The sequence below is a fragment of the Erythranthe guttata genome, chromosome 7 (assembly GCF_056151865.1).
Source record: "Erythranthe guttata isolate IM_541 chromosome 7, IM_541, whole genome shotgun sequence".
Lineage (NCBI taxonomy): Eukaryota > Viridiplantae > Streptophyta > Magnoliopsida > Lamiales > Phrymaceae > Erythranthe > Erythranthe guttata.
In genome coordinates, this window is record NC_142539.1 from 13,661,594 (window position 1) to 13,678,622 (window position 17,029).

The following is a 17,029-nucleotide window of genomic DNA, read 5'->3' on the forward strand; positions in this document are numbered from 1 at the left end:
AATGAGTTTTTCGTAATTTAATATTGATTTAACGTGCGCTGGATTTTGGTGTTTCGAGATCGTTTGGGCCTTCAAAATAATTCATAATTAATGCTAGAAAATTCGGATTAGAAATCCGCAAGTTGACATGTTTCAAATTTTCGGTATTCTACTAGGTTTAGAAGTTATTTTGTTTTTTTGCCTTTTTTGACAATTGTCTCGTTTTCCTAGTTTGATTCGGGTTTTTCGTTTTCTTTAGTATAAATAGTTGCTCTAGGGTTTATTTTTCAGCATCTTTAATTATTAATAAGATTTCTGAGTTTTCTCTCAATTATCTGGTGGATTCCAGAGTTATCGTGTTCTATAAAATTAATTCGTAGTAATTAATTCCTTTTGTGCTTCTGTTCTGCGTCAGTTTCAAAAAAAGAACAATGTTTGATTATAGTTTGTGGGGAATTAGAGCAACAACTCCAAAGGACTATCAAATGGATTATCAAACCCATAAACTACCTTTTTGATATCCTAAAATTAAAATTTTCTACTCCAACGGGAGTATCAAAATGGACAAATATTTTGATATTCTACCTCTTTGTATGAAAAAATACATCCTGAAAAATTGAATTATCAAAAAATAACTACATAAACATCCAATCAAAAAATAACACGTGGTAATTACAAATAAAACCACTAAAAAACTTCCAATTGATTATTAATTTTGATAATTATGGTTCGAGTAGACAAAATGTAGATGGATATTAAAATATTATCTTAATTATCAAATGAGTACTTGATAATCCAATTTTGATGTTTACTATTGGAGTTGCTCTTACTTAATTATATATATATATATATATATATATATATATATATATATATATATATATATATATATATATATATATTAAGTATATATATATGTTGATAACCCCCTTTCTTGGCCCCCCTATTTTTTTCCGCTTTTTATTTTGCCACTTTTAATCTGGAACGACGTCGTTCCATCAATTCCCACAAATCATATCTCCCCTTTCTTTTCTTTTTCTTTTTCTTTCAGCAAATGCACGATCGACCTGCTAATTTTTTTTTGGATTTTCTTTTATCTTCTCTAATTCTTCTCCGCCTACAATTATTGACCTGCCCTCCCCTCATCAATAACTATTTCTTCTCCCCCATTCGGACGACATCTCCCCTCACATCTCTCTCTGACTATTCTGCCGCCGTCATAGGCTCCTGCACAGCCGCCGCCAACGCGCCGCAAGAGAGGCTCGGTCATTCCAACGTCGCCGGAAATCAACGCCGCCTCTTCTTCCACCTACGCGGAACCGGTTTGTGATCCCCTGTGACCGGGGACTGTTGGAAAAACCGATAAACGGTGTTTTTCATTTAACATAACCAGAGTGTTACAACTTAAATAGAAAACTAATTAACAAATTTATCCTAATTTTAGGGAACACTAACCCACTACTAACAACTAACTAAGTATCCTACAATCCCGGGATACTATTTTGACTAATTATTTTCCTAAACTAATATTAATCATTTAATTAAATAAACAATAAATCTAATATTTTAACACCCTCTCTTAAACGGATTCCCGCGGAAAACAGTTTACAATGAGATTTATTCTTCTGCTTCGATATATTCTTTTGCGAAAGAATATATATCAAATTCCTCACAACGAGAACCAATGCCTCAAACAATCCAACTCGGGCGAACGCCAATTTTTTCGAACGCCTCCGTCAATCTTCCATGATTGACACTCCATCCATCAAACACGAGAAATCCTAATTTCTTTTACGAAAGAAATACATTAGCTGCTGCTAATCGAACACTTCTACTTCAATGAAGTATTCCACCATATTCTCGTACTAAAAAATGGACACATCAGCTCCGGCTGATTTCACCTCATTCTTAAGGCAACATTAATCCTCTCGTTGTACCAAATCGCCTTGAAGACTTCACTTATCTTCACATTGTTTAACAAGAGTTTCTTTCAAGATTTCAACATTCCTTCACCTCTTCAGCATTCCTATCAAGTGTTTGGGATTTTTGTCACCCTTCAAGACTTTCTTGAATGGCCTGCCATGCCACCACGGTTTTCTACCAGGCCTAACCAGCCGCACCACCGAACATGCTTTCCTATGCCGAAAATAGTTGCATCTCCTCATCTCTGTCGGATCTGGGCTGCAACTTTCACCTTCGACGTAGCCTCCTTTGGAACTTCTTCCACTGTAAGATTGGTGTTGTCTCAAATCTTCTAATCTTCGTGCCGAGTTTTCCAAACGTGCTCTCCGTAGCCGAGTGTCGTCTCGTCTGTGTCGAATTTGGCCTCGGCTACCTCGACGGTGTCACAAATGGGCTGGTTCGTATTGCCCTCGCCAACGTCATCAATCCTTCACGTCTTTGGCACGGATCTTAACATCCACGACTCTATTGTGTACGGCCTCGTAGTTGCCGAATCTAGCCTGCCTCTGCCCCATAGAAATTAAGAAGACTGCCTCACTTGGATAATCGAGTGTTCGCCGCAGAAATCGAGGTTTGCAGGCAGCTGCTGCTCAATATTCAAGAACGTTACTTTTCTTTGAATAAGTTCCCTAGGTCTTTCATTCACGTATGAAAGATTCAATAGCATCTCCTACAAACATTCTGCTTTGTTCTTCATATGGGGAAGCTTCTGCAAACTCTCTCTATTCACTCACAAAAATTGTGACTCTCTCGATTCTTCTCTTTTCACTCTTTTTTTTTTTTTTTTTTTTTTTTTTTTTTTTTTAATTAAATGCACCTTTCACATACTAGGAATTAGAAAAAAGAAGTATCGAGACGTCTCCTCCAACGAAGAATATGTGAACCCTTTCACAATAAAAGAGCCGGATCACAGGTCAGGATCCAAGCTCTGATACCATGTTGGAAAAACCGATAAACGGTGTTTTTCATTTAACATAACCAGAGTGTTACAACTTAAATAGAAAACTAATTAACAAATTTATCCTAATTTTAGGGAACACTAACCCACTACTAACAACTAACTAAGTATCCTACAATCCCGGGATACTATTTTGACTAATTATTTTCCTAAACTAATATTAAATATTAATCATTTAATTAAATAAACAATAAATCTAATATTTTAACAGGGACTCCCCCGCTCCGACGGTCAATCAAATGTTCAATTTAAAAAAGGAAACTGAATTGGGGGCAGAAAAATGGGGGAATGCACATACTACATAAAGGTTGTCGTCCGTGTAGGCGGCAGAGGCGGCGGTGTTTATGCTCGTCGACGCCGGAAGCGGTGACCCCTCTCGATTGCCTCTCGTGGTCGGCTATCGCATGGCGGTAGTGCAGGAACTTTTGAGAGAAGCGGCGCCGGCGATAGAGGTGAGAGAAGATGTTCTCCCCAAGTCTGCTGCCTCCCGATTGGAGAATGAAAAAAGAAAGAAAAGCGAAAATAAATTGAGAAAACGGGGCCACACCGACGATTTTCGGAATCGAGCTGCTTCCGAAATTAAACAAAAAGAAAAGAATGCTGCCATGGGATTGGAGGAAAATAAAAGAACGGCGCCGTTTAGGTAGCAAATGTTTTCAATTTTTATTTTTTTGAAAGAAATCTTTGATTTTCTGGTGCAGGAAATAACCAACTCTAGCGGTGTTTCTTGGATTTTGAGTTGAAGAATTCTTTTGGGGGTGGTTTCTTTGGTGATTGTGTATATAGGTTCATTTTGTTGAAATATTATATAAGCCTTGGTAATTGATAATTTTTTGAGATGGATGAAGAAACTTTAGTTAGGCTATCACCACTGAGGCCTGGGGGAGGCAGCGGTGGTGGTGGTGGTGGCGGCGGCTTGAAGTCATCATCGTCGGGGAAATTAAGTCCGAGGGGTTCCCCTTCTTCCAGGAGATTAAACTCGGGCCAAACTCCTAGAAGAGAAGCACGTAGCGGTGTGTTTAGCTCTCACTGTCTTAGAAGTAACCGCATTGTCCTTTGGTTTGGGCTTACACCGGATTCTATTTCCAGTCGAAATGGGCACACGGTGACAACAAGGAAGATCTCTTCAGCGGTGGCTATAGCGGCGAATCGGGCGGTGATAAATCCGAACCGCAGATCAAGAATCGGAGGAGGGACTTAATTGCTAAAGTCGATTCTGTGGCAGTTGAGTAAAAGTATTGTGGATGTGGTTCTTGGGAAGAACACTACATTGGATAAAAACAAGCCCTCGATGAGGAGTAGGAGATCTCTACGTAGGAAGAGACCAGTCAGTAGTAAGCCAAAGACGATGATTGCAGACGAAGTGGAAAGTGAAGTTGATTTGCAAACAGAGGAAATAATACCGAAGAAAAATACGACTTACGTATTTCTTGTGGGCCCGTTTGGATCTGTAGAGGACTCAATTTTGGAGTGGAGTGTCGGGTACTTGTGATATAGGAAGGGAGCTTTTGCTCGTTTAGTTTGGTCAAGAAAGTTTGTTTTGATCTTCCATGAGCTGTCTATGACTGGAGCTCCACTCGCCATGACTGGATCTTCCATGAGCTGTCTATGAAGGGGCGAGTGTTTTTGGTGATACAGGTGCTCGGAACTGATTCTGGAGGAACAAGAGAGATTGTTGAACACAATTACACAATATAACCGATCTTCATCCTTTAGGTAGGCCGGGGGGTCCGAATTCTTGCGAACAATCTTCAATTCTTGCTCGAGAATTCAAAAGCAAGGCAATAAATAGGATTAAAAGGTAGAGAAAAAGTTGAGAGAATGTACTTGAAGAAGCACACGTTTCAGAAGTTTGGTGAGGTACTTACTGTACAAGTGCATGAGAATAAAGTAGGCATTTTGCAGGAGATTGATTCATCGACATTCTATATAAATAGTGAAATCTCTGTTATTTGTGCACGAGAGTGTAATCATCTGATGGAGCTTGATACATCCATTATGGGAGTTCAGCAAGAAAGGAGGAAAATAAAGTTTCCCTTCCCTCAATTCTGGGTAAATGAAATGAAATATCCTTTATTAAATTGCTTCAACGAATTTATTTTATGTTTTCTACTGTTTGAATTGCTACTGAAATTGAAATAAATAATCTTGATAGGTGCGTTGGGGAGCATATGTTTTGGTTCTCACTTTCAGTTTTTAGCTATTTTGTAATTTACCTTTCAATTGTTAGTTATTTAGGTGTTCGCATGTATTTCGTTGAATCGTTTGCCCGCTTATTTGAGCGTACATGTCACATTTATTTGTCTGCTTTCTCGTGTCTTGCGTTTATTTGCTTAAATTGTGAAACAGGGTTGGCATGGGTGCATGCTCAATTGGCCACGTCAAGAGTGCATCATCGGTGCTGCCAAGCGTACGTCGGGAGGTTTTTAAAATTTTAAGGTGTTATTGTATGGATTTTGATGCCCTTGTACATTTGTTTTCGCCGTATGTGGAAATTTTCATTTCCGCCTTGTGAAGCTGTTTTACCTCGTTATTTTTCTCAATTCATGAATTCTTGACATGACAGTTGTCCTTCCTCTATAAGATATGGAACAAATTTAGCCATACTTTGCCGGTTTTAATATTGCATTCCATACCATATAACAATAATCTAACATAAATTGATGCTACGAAGAAAAGATTGAGGTATTGCTCCCTCAAGCAAATATTCAAGAGTTCGAAAGAAATCAAAATTTATACCTTATGAAGAAATTAACTGGGCACCGACACCGCACCTTGTGCGGTGCTTCGAGACTAGTATATATATATATATATATATATATATATATATATATATATATATATATATATATATATATATATATATATATATATATATATATAATAATTACAATAAAACAAAGGGCAAATGGCAAATAGGTCCACCCTGACAATGGCACTTAATTAAAAATGGACATCCAACGTTTTTGTCTTTTAAATATTTTCAGTTCATTCAAACTTATTTGCAAATAAGGAAAACTCTTTTGTATATACCAAAATTACCCCCAATTCATTGAAACTCAATTCAACTTCAATTTCATGATTTACACCCTAATTTAGTCCAATTTCACCAAATAACCAATTTTGACCCGCCACCAACGGAGACCGCCGGTCTCTGGCATTGACTTTTTTTTTTTTTAAACTTTTTTTTTCCGAAATTTTTTTCGGTAGGTCAAGCACCGTTTACCGTCAGGTCTCCGGCGTTGACCTTTTTTTTTTTTGAGTTTTCTTAAAAACATATATTAAAATAAATATTACTGTCTTGGCTGCTAAATTACTGTCTCCAGCAGTTATTTAACTGTCCGGGACAGTATTTCAACTTTTAATTGACCTTTTTTTCTTCTTAAACAAATATTTTAATTAATATTACTGTCTTGGCTGCTAAATTACTGTCTTCAGCAGTTATTTAATAGTCGGAGACAATAATTTAACTCTTAATTGACTTTTTCTTTTTAATATTTTAATTAATATTACTGTCTTCGTTGCTAAATTACTGTCTCCAGCAGTTATTTAAATGTTGGAGACAGTAATTTAACTGTTAATTGACTTTTCATTTTTGAAATTTTGTTTTTTCTTGAAAAAAATTATTTTAATTAATATTACTGTCTTGTGTTCTAAATTACTGTCTCCAACAGTAATTTAACCGTCTGAAACAATAATATTACTGTATTAATTAATTAGAAAAATTTGACAAAACTCCCCAATTATACAAGGGTCATTACAATAAGCCCTTTTTATTTTTACATATTTAAGATAAATCCAAAAATATAACTCATACGTCTATGTATCCGCCTTATTCTTCGAGACAAACATCACTCTGACATACGACTCCACCTGGGATCAAATTGTCATAATAAAAACAGTATTCGTCCCATTTGACAAATTCAATGATCCGTAAATAAAGATTTAATGGAGATTTATTTAGATCTAAAAGGGATAATTACAGTTTTGGTCCCACAAGTTTGCACGTTTTTCACTTTTGGTCCCTCATTTACCGCCGTCAACAGAATACACATTAATGTTGTCACATTATAACACATTTGGTCCCTCCGTTTGTTTGACCGTTGAGTAGTATCGGTCAACGGTTGAATTTGGGGTTTTTCTTTGAGAAATTTGCAATAAGACCCCTGTATTCTTTCAAAATACTCTAAAAACCTCTAAAAAATTATCCAACCATAATTTAATCCAAATTTCATCAATTAACCAATTTTAACCAATGAATCCGATTTTTCAAAATTGGATAATCCGACGTTGACTTTTGTTTTAACTCAGTTGACTCTTTTTTCGATTGATTTTTTTTGCCGCTGTTGACCGATGTTTGAATGTCGGGTTAACAGCGCTGACATTTTTTTTCTTGATTTTTTTTTATTTAAATTGTTGAGTAATGGAAAATATAATTTAAAAAAATTCAAAGCAGATAATCGGCAAGAAAATAATATCATAAAAAAAAGTCAAAATAAAGAAAAAAGGAAAAACTCACCGCATCTCAATAACGGAAGAAATTTAAGACAAAAAAAAAAGATGAAAATTAACGGCCGGTGTTAGCCCCAAAAACCGTTGTACTAGAGTGGTTATCTCATTCCAAATTACTCCGTACATGCCTAATTCATATTTTTCATATTTTTTTGGGAAGAAATTTGGGATGTAATGACGGTTCCACGAAGAAAAAATTGAGGGGAAAAAATTATGGATTTTAGAATTTTTTTTAAATTGTATTTAGGCCCTTGAATTTTAGATAAAAACTTTGTTGGAAGTTTGTAATTTTAATATTACGATACTAGATATTAATATAATATTATTATTGTGTTATACAGTAATTCACTACAAGAAATTTTATATTTGACAACGAAATATTTTGTTGTTGCTGAGCAAAATTTCGTTGCCAGTATAATTCGCAACGAATTTTGTTTGTTGCCATGTTCGTTTTCAAATCCGCGTTGCAGAAAGTTCATGGCAACGAAAATAAAAAAATCGTTGTGCATACATTATTATAGCCAACGAATCTATTTCGTCACCCAAAATATATCGTTGCTAATACGTTTATTATCCAAAATGAATTTGTTCCGTTGCAAACTATAATTCGTTGCCAATACATTCATTATAGACAACAAATTTATTTCGTCGCCAATGTATTTAGTATACGCAACGAATTTATTTCATTGCAAAAGAAATGTAAATAGACAACACAATATACCACTGGTCCGGTTTCGTATCCATCCGACCCCCCCATCGATTGACCCAACCCAACCCACATCCATCACATCCGACCCTGTTCGGAATCAGAACTATTGGGATCGAACTCAGGGCCCCAACCCACATCCATCACATCCGACCCTGTTCGGAATCAGAACTATTGGATCGAACTCAGGGCTGGCCCAACTGGACCCGCTTGATAAATATCATTATATGTAAGCATGACAAATTAAGGATTTGAACCCTGGTTGATTTCAAAGTTAAAGAGCCCTCCAACCGCTAGGGCAATAGTACATTTATGTAAATAGACTTCAAATAAATTTATAAAAACTAAATAGATAAGGTAAAATGATTAAAATAGTTATATAACTAATGTCAAATAAATTATATAAATAAATAATATTATATGTCTTTTATGTTCAAAAAAGTAAAATTTACAATAGAATTCAATTCTGAATATAACATCTATTATGAATTCTCTCTTATTAATAAATGTGTATATAATAAATTTTTAAAACATATAAGCACTTGATTTAATTAAATATAAAAATATGCATGAGTTATAATATAAACAAATAAGATTTTTTTTATAATATTTTATTATATATAATATGTATATATATGTATTGATTTAATAACATATACAGTAAATTAAAATCAAGAAAAAAAGTTGGTTTTTAAATTTGCAACGATTATATTTTGTTGTCAAATCTCTTGGAGCATTTACAAAAGATTTTGTAGTCTTTCGTCACATACTAGTGACAACATAAATTTATTGCCGTTGTAAATGTATTTACTACAATTTTATATCGTAGCAAAAAGAAATACTCTTTTGCAACAAAACAAGTTGTTGTCTTACATGAAATTCGTTGAAAAATATATATAATACTATTCACAACAATATATTTCGTTGCCTATGAGATTCAAAGGCAACAAAAATATCTTGTTACAAAAATGTTAATCTTTAGCAACAAATACCATATTTCGTTGCTAAAATATAACCATTGGCAACAAAATTAATTTCGTCGATGTAGAAATCGTTGCCTATTTTACATTTTCTTGTAGTGATTGTGTTGTTCGGAAAAAAACGTCACAGGAAAAAGTTCATAAAAAATCAAGAAAAATAAAAAAAGTCAACATTGTTAACTGAGAATACAGTGTTGGTGAACAACATCAAAATCAATATTAAATAAAAAAAGTCAATGCCGAAGAAAAAGTAAAAAAAAATCAACGGCGGTCAACGGTCAGCGTAATGGTGTTAAAAATTGGGGTCGTTTGTCAAAATTATTAAATGATGAAATTGAGGTTAAATTAGGGTTGAATAAAATTTTAGGGGTTTTTAGAATATTTTAAAAGAATGCAGGGGTCTGAGTGCATTTTTTATCGATGAAAAATCCTAAATTCAGATCTAATTCTACAGTTGACCGTTACTTCTTGACGGTCAAACAGAAGGAGGGACTAAATGTGTTCAAATGTGACAACATTAGTGTGTATTTTGTTGACGGCGGTAAATGGGGGACCAAAAGTGAAAAACGTGCAAACTTGGGCGGCCAAAACTGTAATTATTCCGATCTAAAAAGTATTTAACCAAGCACATAAATAAACTTTACCTGAAGATCCAACTCAATTACAACCTATGAAAAAAAAGTGAAATTGTTTATGATTCTGACAAATAAAGAAACAATTTTTCGATCATGCAGATTCTACGTGCGGCATGTAAATAAAATATTCCAAAATAAAAAAAAAAATAGATAAAGAAAAGAAAAACATGTAAAACATCTTTTATCCTACGTCAGCATAGTTAACCAATTATCACTTTTGTTTTTTACGACATTTGAAGTACCAATTACCAAAAGGTACTATTACTAATGGTTATATGTATTTTGTATGAAAAGATAACATATTTATTGTACGATTAGAAGAAGAAAAAAAATGTCTAAACGAATATTTTATTGTTAGGAATTCATTATGAAGGTTCGATTTCTACAAACCTTACAGTCTTATTTAAGAATCTTAACAGCAATTATCTGATAATTTTTTCAGGTACTCCAAAATGGTTTTTCGAAGTTATATTTGAGACAATGGAATATCAAATGGCACGCTAAGTATCTAAATCGAAAATTCAATATATGTAAACACTGCAGAACGATAGCAACTAAATTGCAACAACGAAGTGAATAAATAGAAGACTGAATGTACATACGTACCTCAGCGGATTCATCATGTAGAAGGGAACTTAGTGCTCGTTCGAACTTCGAACGAAGCATGCACGTTTTCTATCATCATTCAATGGGCACAAGAAAATTAGCATATCTGTAAAATAATGAGGTGGTTATCTTAATATACCATAGCTTGCACCAAAAGGCGAAATCCCTCGCCCCCAGGGCCCCCATCCCTTGGCCCGACAAGGATTGATGGAGGAATGTGAATCATGGTAACTCAACGGTCCGTTAAGGTAGCGGACCCGGACCTGGTGCCCACAAGGAACCAACTCATTGGAGTTGAAATTCCCACACTGCGGCTGCCAGGATTCGATCCTAGGACCTTGCACCAACTTACCACCTCCGGAACCAGTTAAGCTACACCCATGCGGGCATTAATATACCATAGCTCGTATAATGAGGTGTGGCCCGCCCAGTTCATTGACACTGATGTTTTGTAAAGATCAACTAGCCGAGCATCAAAGCACACTCGTTCCAAATAATAAACTAATTAAAGGACCACTAAATTTCGTGCAAAAAACTTCTCAGCTAAATTTGGAAGATTAATATTCCCAATTAAAGTCCATTGGAACTAATGGGATTGACTAAATTCACTGAACGCAGATTCTGTTGTGTCAATATTCCTATTGGCTTAAACATCCCTATTGCGTTGAGAGAGAGAAAAAAAGGGCAAATTGCATGTCACCCCCTATAAATTTTTAATTCTCGCACTTTACCCCCTCAAAATTTAAAAAAGTGAATGTCCCCCTTCAAAATGTTACTTGTTGCACATTGCCTCGATAATAAAATTCCGATGGATTATTAATCGGAATTGAGTGTGGTTTTTTTTTGCACATTGCCCTTTAAATGTGATTTTTGTTGTACGTTGTCCCTTCAAAACACTCTTTTTACATTTTGCCCCTTTAAAATGTTATTTTTGTTGCACAATGCCCACCGAAAATTGACTTTTGGGGCAAAGTGCAACCAAATCAATATTTCTAGGGGGGTTTATCTCTTCTTCTAAACTTTTAGGGGGAAAATGCCAAAATAGAAAATTGATAGAAGGAGAATATTTGGAGAGAAGAGAGAATGATATCTCTTACGTATATTGAGAATATATATAGTTACATGTAGGAAACCCTAACCTACTACACAAGGTAATCCAATATACAAGGTAACCTAATGTATAAGGTAACTATAATAAATAATAATAATAATAATGATAATAATAATAATAATAATATACGCTAATACACCCCCGCAGTCGAAACGGGAAAGGAGAGAACGTGGAGACTGGAAACAAACTGTTGGAACAGTTGAGTGGGGAGACCTTTCGTGAAGATATCAGCAAACTGGTAGGCGGATGGGACGTGAAGAACTCGAACGTGTCCCAAAGCAACTTTGTCTCGGACAAAGTGTATATCGATCTCCACATGTTTCGTACGAGAGTGTTGAATGGGATTGCTGGATAGGTAGACGGCACTAACGTTGTCACAGTAGACAATGGTGGCTTTCGGAAGTGGGCAGAGCAATTCGGAAAGTAGGTTGCGTAACCAAGTCGTTTCGGCAACGGCATTTGCGACAGCTCGGTATTCGGCCTCCGCACTTGATCGAGAAGTAGTGACCTGTCGTTTGGAGGACCAAGAGATGAGGTTGTTGCCGAGGAAAACACAATAGCCCGATGTCGAACGACGAGTGTCAGGGCAGCCACCCCAATCGGCGTCGGAGTAGGCGATAAGGGAGAGGTCCGGATTGGGGGAGAGCTGAAGGCCGTGATCGAGGGTCCCACGGATGTAGCGAAGGATACGCTTGAGAGCAGCCATATGAGGTTCCCTCGGATCATGCATGAATAGGCATATTTGTTGCACAGCATAGCAGATGTCAGGACGAGTAAACGTGAGGTATTGCAGTGCACCGGCAAGGCTGCGATAAAGAGTGGGGTCAGCAACGGGGGGTCCAGTGGTCGAGGACAGCTTGCTCTTGGTGTCAGCCGGCGTAAGACAAGGGTTGCAGGAGGCCATGTGTGCACGCTCTAGTATCTCGTCAGCGTACTTGCGTTGAGAGAGAAACAGCCCATTCGACGAGCGAGTGACTGAGATGCCGAGAAAGTAGTGAAGATCGCCAAGATCCTTCATTGCGAACTCTTGAGTAAGGGCAGCGATGATAGAACGTAGCAATTCAGGTGTGGAGGCCGTGAGTACAATGTCATCGACATACAACAGAAGGTAGGCGCATGAACTGTTGCGACAGTCGCGTGAACTGTTGCGACAATCGCGGGAACTGTTGCGGCAGTACACAAAGAGTGAAGTGTCGGACTTGCATTCTCTGAACCCCATGCTAGTAATGTGAGATGCAAAACGCTTGTACCAAGCACGTGGTGCCTGCTTGAGGCCGTAGAGTGCTTTGTTGAGACGACACACGTGAGTGGGGCGAGATGGATCGACGAATCCGGGAGGTTGCTCGCAGTAGACAGTTTCAGAGAGATTGCCATGTAAGAAGGCATTTTTCACGTCAAGTTGGTGGATAGGCCATGATCGCGAGAGAGCAATGCTGAGAACTGTTCGAACAGTTGCTGGTTTGACCACCGGACTGAATGTTTCATCGAAATCAATGCCAGGGCGTTGATCAAAACCGCGAACAACCCATCGTGCTTTATACCGTTCCAATGAACCATCAGCCTTCAATTTCTGCTTATATAACCACTTGCCACTGATAACATTAGTAGAGGGGGGGGGCGGGGCACAATATCCCATGTGTTATTTTTAATCAAAGCAGTATATTCCTCAAGCATGGCCATACGCCAGTTTGGATCAAGGAGGGCATGGCGATATGTAGTGGGAGTTTGGGATGCGGTAGACACGGTAAGAGAAAAGGGGATTTTGGGCTTGTGAATACCGGCCTTGCTGCGTGTCAACATAGGATGGTTGGGTGGGGGTGAGGAAGCGGGAGTGGGAGGCTGTGATTCTGCTAGGTGTGGAGATGCAGTCGGGTGGAGGGGCATGGGTGTAGTTGAGGGAGGACTGTCGGACGAACTGTTGGGACAGTTGGTTGTAACCGTAGGTGGTTGTGTATCGTTGTTGGACGAACTGTTGGGAGAGTTGTGTGAGACAGTTGGTTGGAATTGTGTAGGCTGAGGAAGGAAGAGAAGTGGGTGCAGGGGTTCGGTCATATTAGAGGTGGGGGAATTGTGGGGTGAGTCGGTGGGTTCAGCGAATGGAAAACGGCTTTCATCAAAGGTCACATGGCGGGAGATAATGATTCGACCGGTTGACCGATCGAGGCAACGATAGCCTTTGTGCGATGAGGGGTGACCAAGGTAGACACAAGGAGTAGAGCGAGGGGCGAGTTTGTGAGGGGTGGTGGCGGTTAGATTGGGATAACAGAGACAACCGAAGACACGAAGGTGAGAGTACGTGGGTTTTGATTTGTATAGGGATTCATGTGGTGTGCGATTTTGTGTGGATTTGGTAGGAAGGATGTTGATGAGGTGTGTAGCCATATGAAGGGTTTCGACCCAATAGGTGGGGGGAAGGGAAGCTTGAAAGAGAAGTGAGCGGATCATGTTTGTGATGGTGCGGATCATGCGTTCGGCATGTCCGTTTTGAGGGGAAGAGTGGGGACATGAGAAACGGTGTAAGATACCGTGTTTGGCAAAATATGTTTGAAAATCTGTATTTTTTAATTCACGTCCATTATCGCATTGTAAAGCTTTAATGGGGTGCTGAAATTGTGTTTGTATAAGTTTGTGAAACTGTTGGAACAGTGAGAAAACATCGGATTTATAGTGTATGGGGAAAGTCCATGTATAGTGGGTGAAATCATCTATTAGTACGAGGTAATATTTGAAACCAGAAATACTAGAAATAGGAGAGGTCCATAGATCAGCATGAATAATTTCAAAAGGTGCAACGGTAATAGAATGAGTAGTAAAGAAATGTAAGCGAGAATGTTTGCCTAATTGACAAGCATTACAAAGAGACTCCCGTGGGTCTTTGGTACTAGAAATTAAATTGGAAGAAAAAAGACGAGACATGACAGGGTTTCCCGGGTGACCGAGACGACGATGCCATGTAGTAGAGGAGACAGACGTGGTGTGAGCAAGGAGGGCGGTTGCGGATGGGCTGGGAGAAGGGGCGCCAATAGGGTATAAATCACCGGAGCTATTGCACCTGAGGATGAGTGTTCTGGTCCGAAGGTCCTTCACAGAAAAGCCATAAGGGTCAAATTCAACTGAACAAGAGTTATCTCTAGTGAATTTTCGGACAGACACAAGGTTCTTAATGATGTGAGGAGTAACATAGACATTGGTTAGACGAAATGGGGTAGAGGGTAGGATGGTGTGGCCAATTTTATGGATAGGAACAGTGGAGCCATTACCAACGATGACATGCTTGGGAAAATTATTACTAGGATTAAAAATAAAATGGAAGTTACCTGAGTGAGGTGCCATGTGAGATGAGGCGCCCGTGTCCATAAACCACTGAGGTTCGCTCGATGACTGAAGAGTCAACGTGTTGAGATGAGTGGCAAGATCTGTTGGCTGTAGGGGACCACTGTTCGACGAACTGTTGGAACAGTTCACGTGCTGTTGGGGATCTTGCTGTCCAACGAAATAAGCATGAGCTGTAGGAGCATGATAAGGACCAGGAGAGCTTGGGGGGGGGTCCAATAATCGATGAAGATGTCTGAGGCGTATAAGGGGCCCGCCAAGGTTGCGATTGGTAGTGAAATTGATTGTAACCGTAGTGGTGCATCGGATGTCGTGACTGACCACGACCGCCACGACGATTTGTGCGACCGCCACCTCGCTGATTGCGCCAAGAACCACCACCTCGATAATTGCTGGAAGTGTTGGGCCAACTGTTGGAACTGTTGGGGCGAGATGCGTAGAGAACAGTAGGGGTCTGTTCCGGTTCAGCAATGCGATGTTCTTCCATCTGGAGTAGTGAACGTGTTTGGAGAAAAGATGGCAGCGGAGTTTGGAAGGAGATTAGATTGACAATGGTCCCGTAATGTTTTGGTAAGCCGTGGAGGGTTTGGAGGACGAGTTGCTTGTCTGACACGGGGTTGCCGACGTCTGCCAAGTTGTCGGCAGTGGTTTTGAGAAGTTGACAATAATCATGGATCGAAAGAGATCCTTACTTGAGGGACTTGAACTGTTCTTCGAGTTGGATGGCCCGATAGTCTTCGTTGTCTGTAAAGAGAGAGGCGAGGGCCTTCCACAGATCATGGGCCATTGCGGTTTTGGAGAGAACCATGCTTGAGAGGTCCTCGGTTATGGTGCCATAGATCCAAGATTGGAGGAGGTAATCCGCACGTTGCCATTCATCGGCGGAGATGTTGTCGGGCTTTTTGTTTCCGAGAAGCAGATCGGTGAGGCAGAAGCGACCTGCGGTGATGGTGAAGAAGTGGCTCCACTTTTGATAGTTCGGATTTTTAATATCCAGGGTTACAGGAATAAGGGCTTTGATGTTAGATATAGCATGAGCAAGGTGAAAAGGGTTAGAAATCATGGGCGGTGTTGGTGTTTCGGTGGCCATGGTTGAAGAGAAGAAGGCAGAACGTGAAGAGAAAAAAAAAATTGAAGAAGGCAGAACGAGAAAAAAATTTGAAGAAGGAGAGAAAAGGCGGCTAGGGTTTTTGGCTTGATACCATGATAGAAGGAGAATATTTGGAGAGAAGAGAGAATGATATCTCTTACGTATATTGAGAATATATATAGTTACATGTAGGAAACCCTAACCTACTACACAAGGTAATCCAATATACAAGGTAACCTAATGTATAAGGTAACTATAATAAATAATAATAATAATAATGATAATAATAATAATAATAATAATATACGCTAATAAAAATTATAAGGGGTTATAATTTTCTATTTCCGTTAAAGTCACGTGAGCCACGCGTGCTATTTCCGTAGAAGTTAGCTGCCGACGTTAACGGCAGAACATAAAATGATCAAAAGTGGCAAGTTTGAGGACATATTTCGTAGATTGAAATATTTGAGGACATAAATCGTTTTAGTGGTAAAGTTTAGGGACATAAACTGTAATTTTCCCTTTCATCATACGCTTACATAAGTAGAACATGAAGTTATGTACTTATTTGATGTTATTTAAAAATATTTTTTTGTCAATATAATATGTAACTTTTATTAATTAATCCTAAATAATATATTAAGTAAAATCACGTGTAATCGCGTGCAATGCACGTGAGACTTGCTAATATATAACAAACATGTGGAAAAAATATTTTTTATAAATGCAATTAATTGTCTTTAGAATTATTATACAACAAATCATATCACAACGGTCCCTATCAAAACTGCATGCACCTATTAAAAGTTTCGTAAGTCAAATTACTACGATCAAGAAATTGCAAGCATCTATTAAGTTCAAGATAATCGAAATTGCAATGGCTCATACCTATGTGTCATCGTATGAGAATCATGTTGCAAGAGTTGTGAGAGGCGACGAATATGCTTTTATGATAATATGTTCATGTTAATTGCTCGTGTCTTAAAACGGATGATGGCCAAATTGTTTCCAGTGGCGCAGACTACGCGGCTTGGTAGGTGTGTGACATCGTATACGAGTAAAATATATGGAGTCATTAGCAATAAACCCCTCATATAGATAAGAAATGGTGATATGTCCACCCCTTAAATCTTTCTTTGTGATAACCCCTAGAAATT

At 38.3% G+C, this 17,029-nt stretch overlaps 1 protein-coding gene and 1 long non-coding RNA gene across 4 annotated transcripts in view; one reads left to right on the top strand and one right to left on the bottom strand.

The window, feature by feature from the left end:
* Positions 1-17,029, bottom strand: part of LOC105953999 (AT-hook motif nuclear-localized protein 2) — a 46,432-nt gene that overhangs the window by 13,294 nt on the left and 16,109 nt on the right. The gene's annotated exons all lie outside the window — the stretch shown is intronic.
* Positions 896-5,517, top strand: LOC105954001 (uncharacterized). Its single transcript, XR_016032297.1, has 3 exons — positions 896-1,328; positions 3,111-4,951; positions 5,249-5,517. It is a non-coding gene; the product is annotated as an uncharacterized LOC105954001 (long non-coding RNA).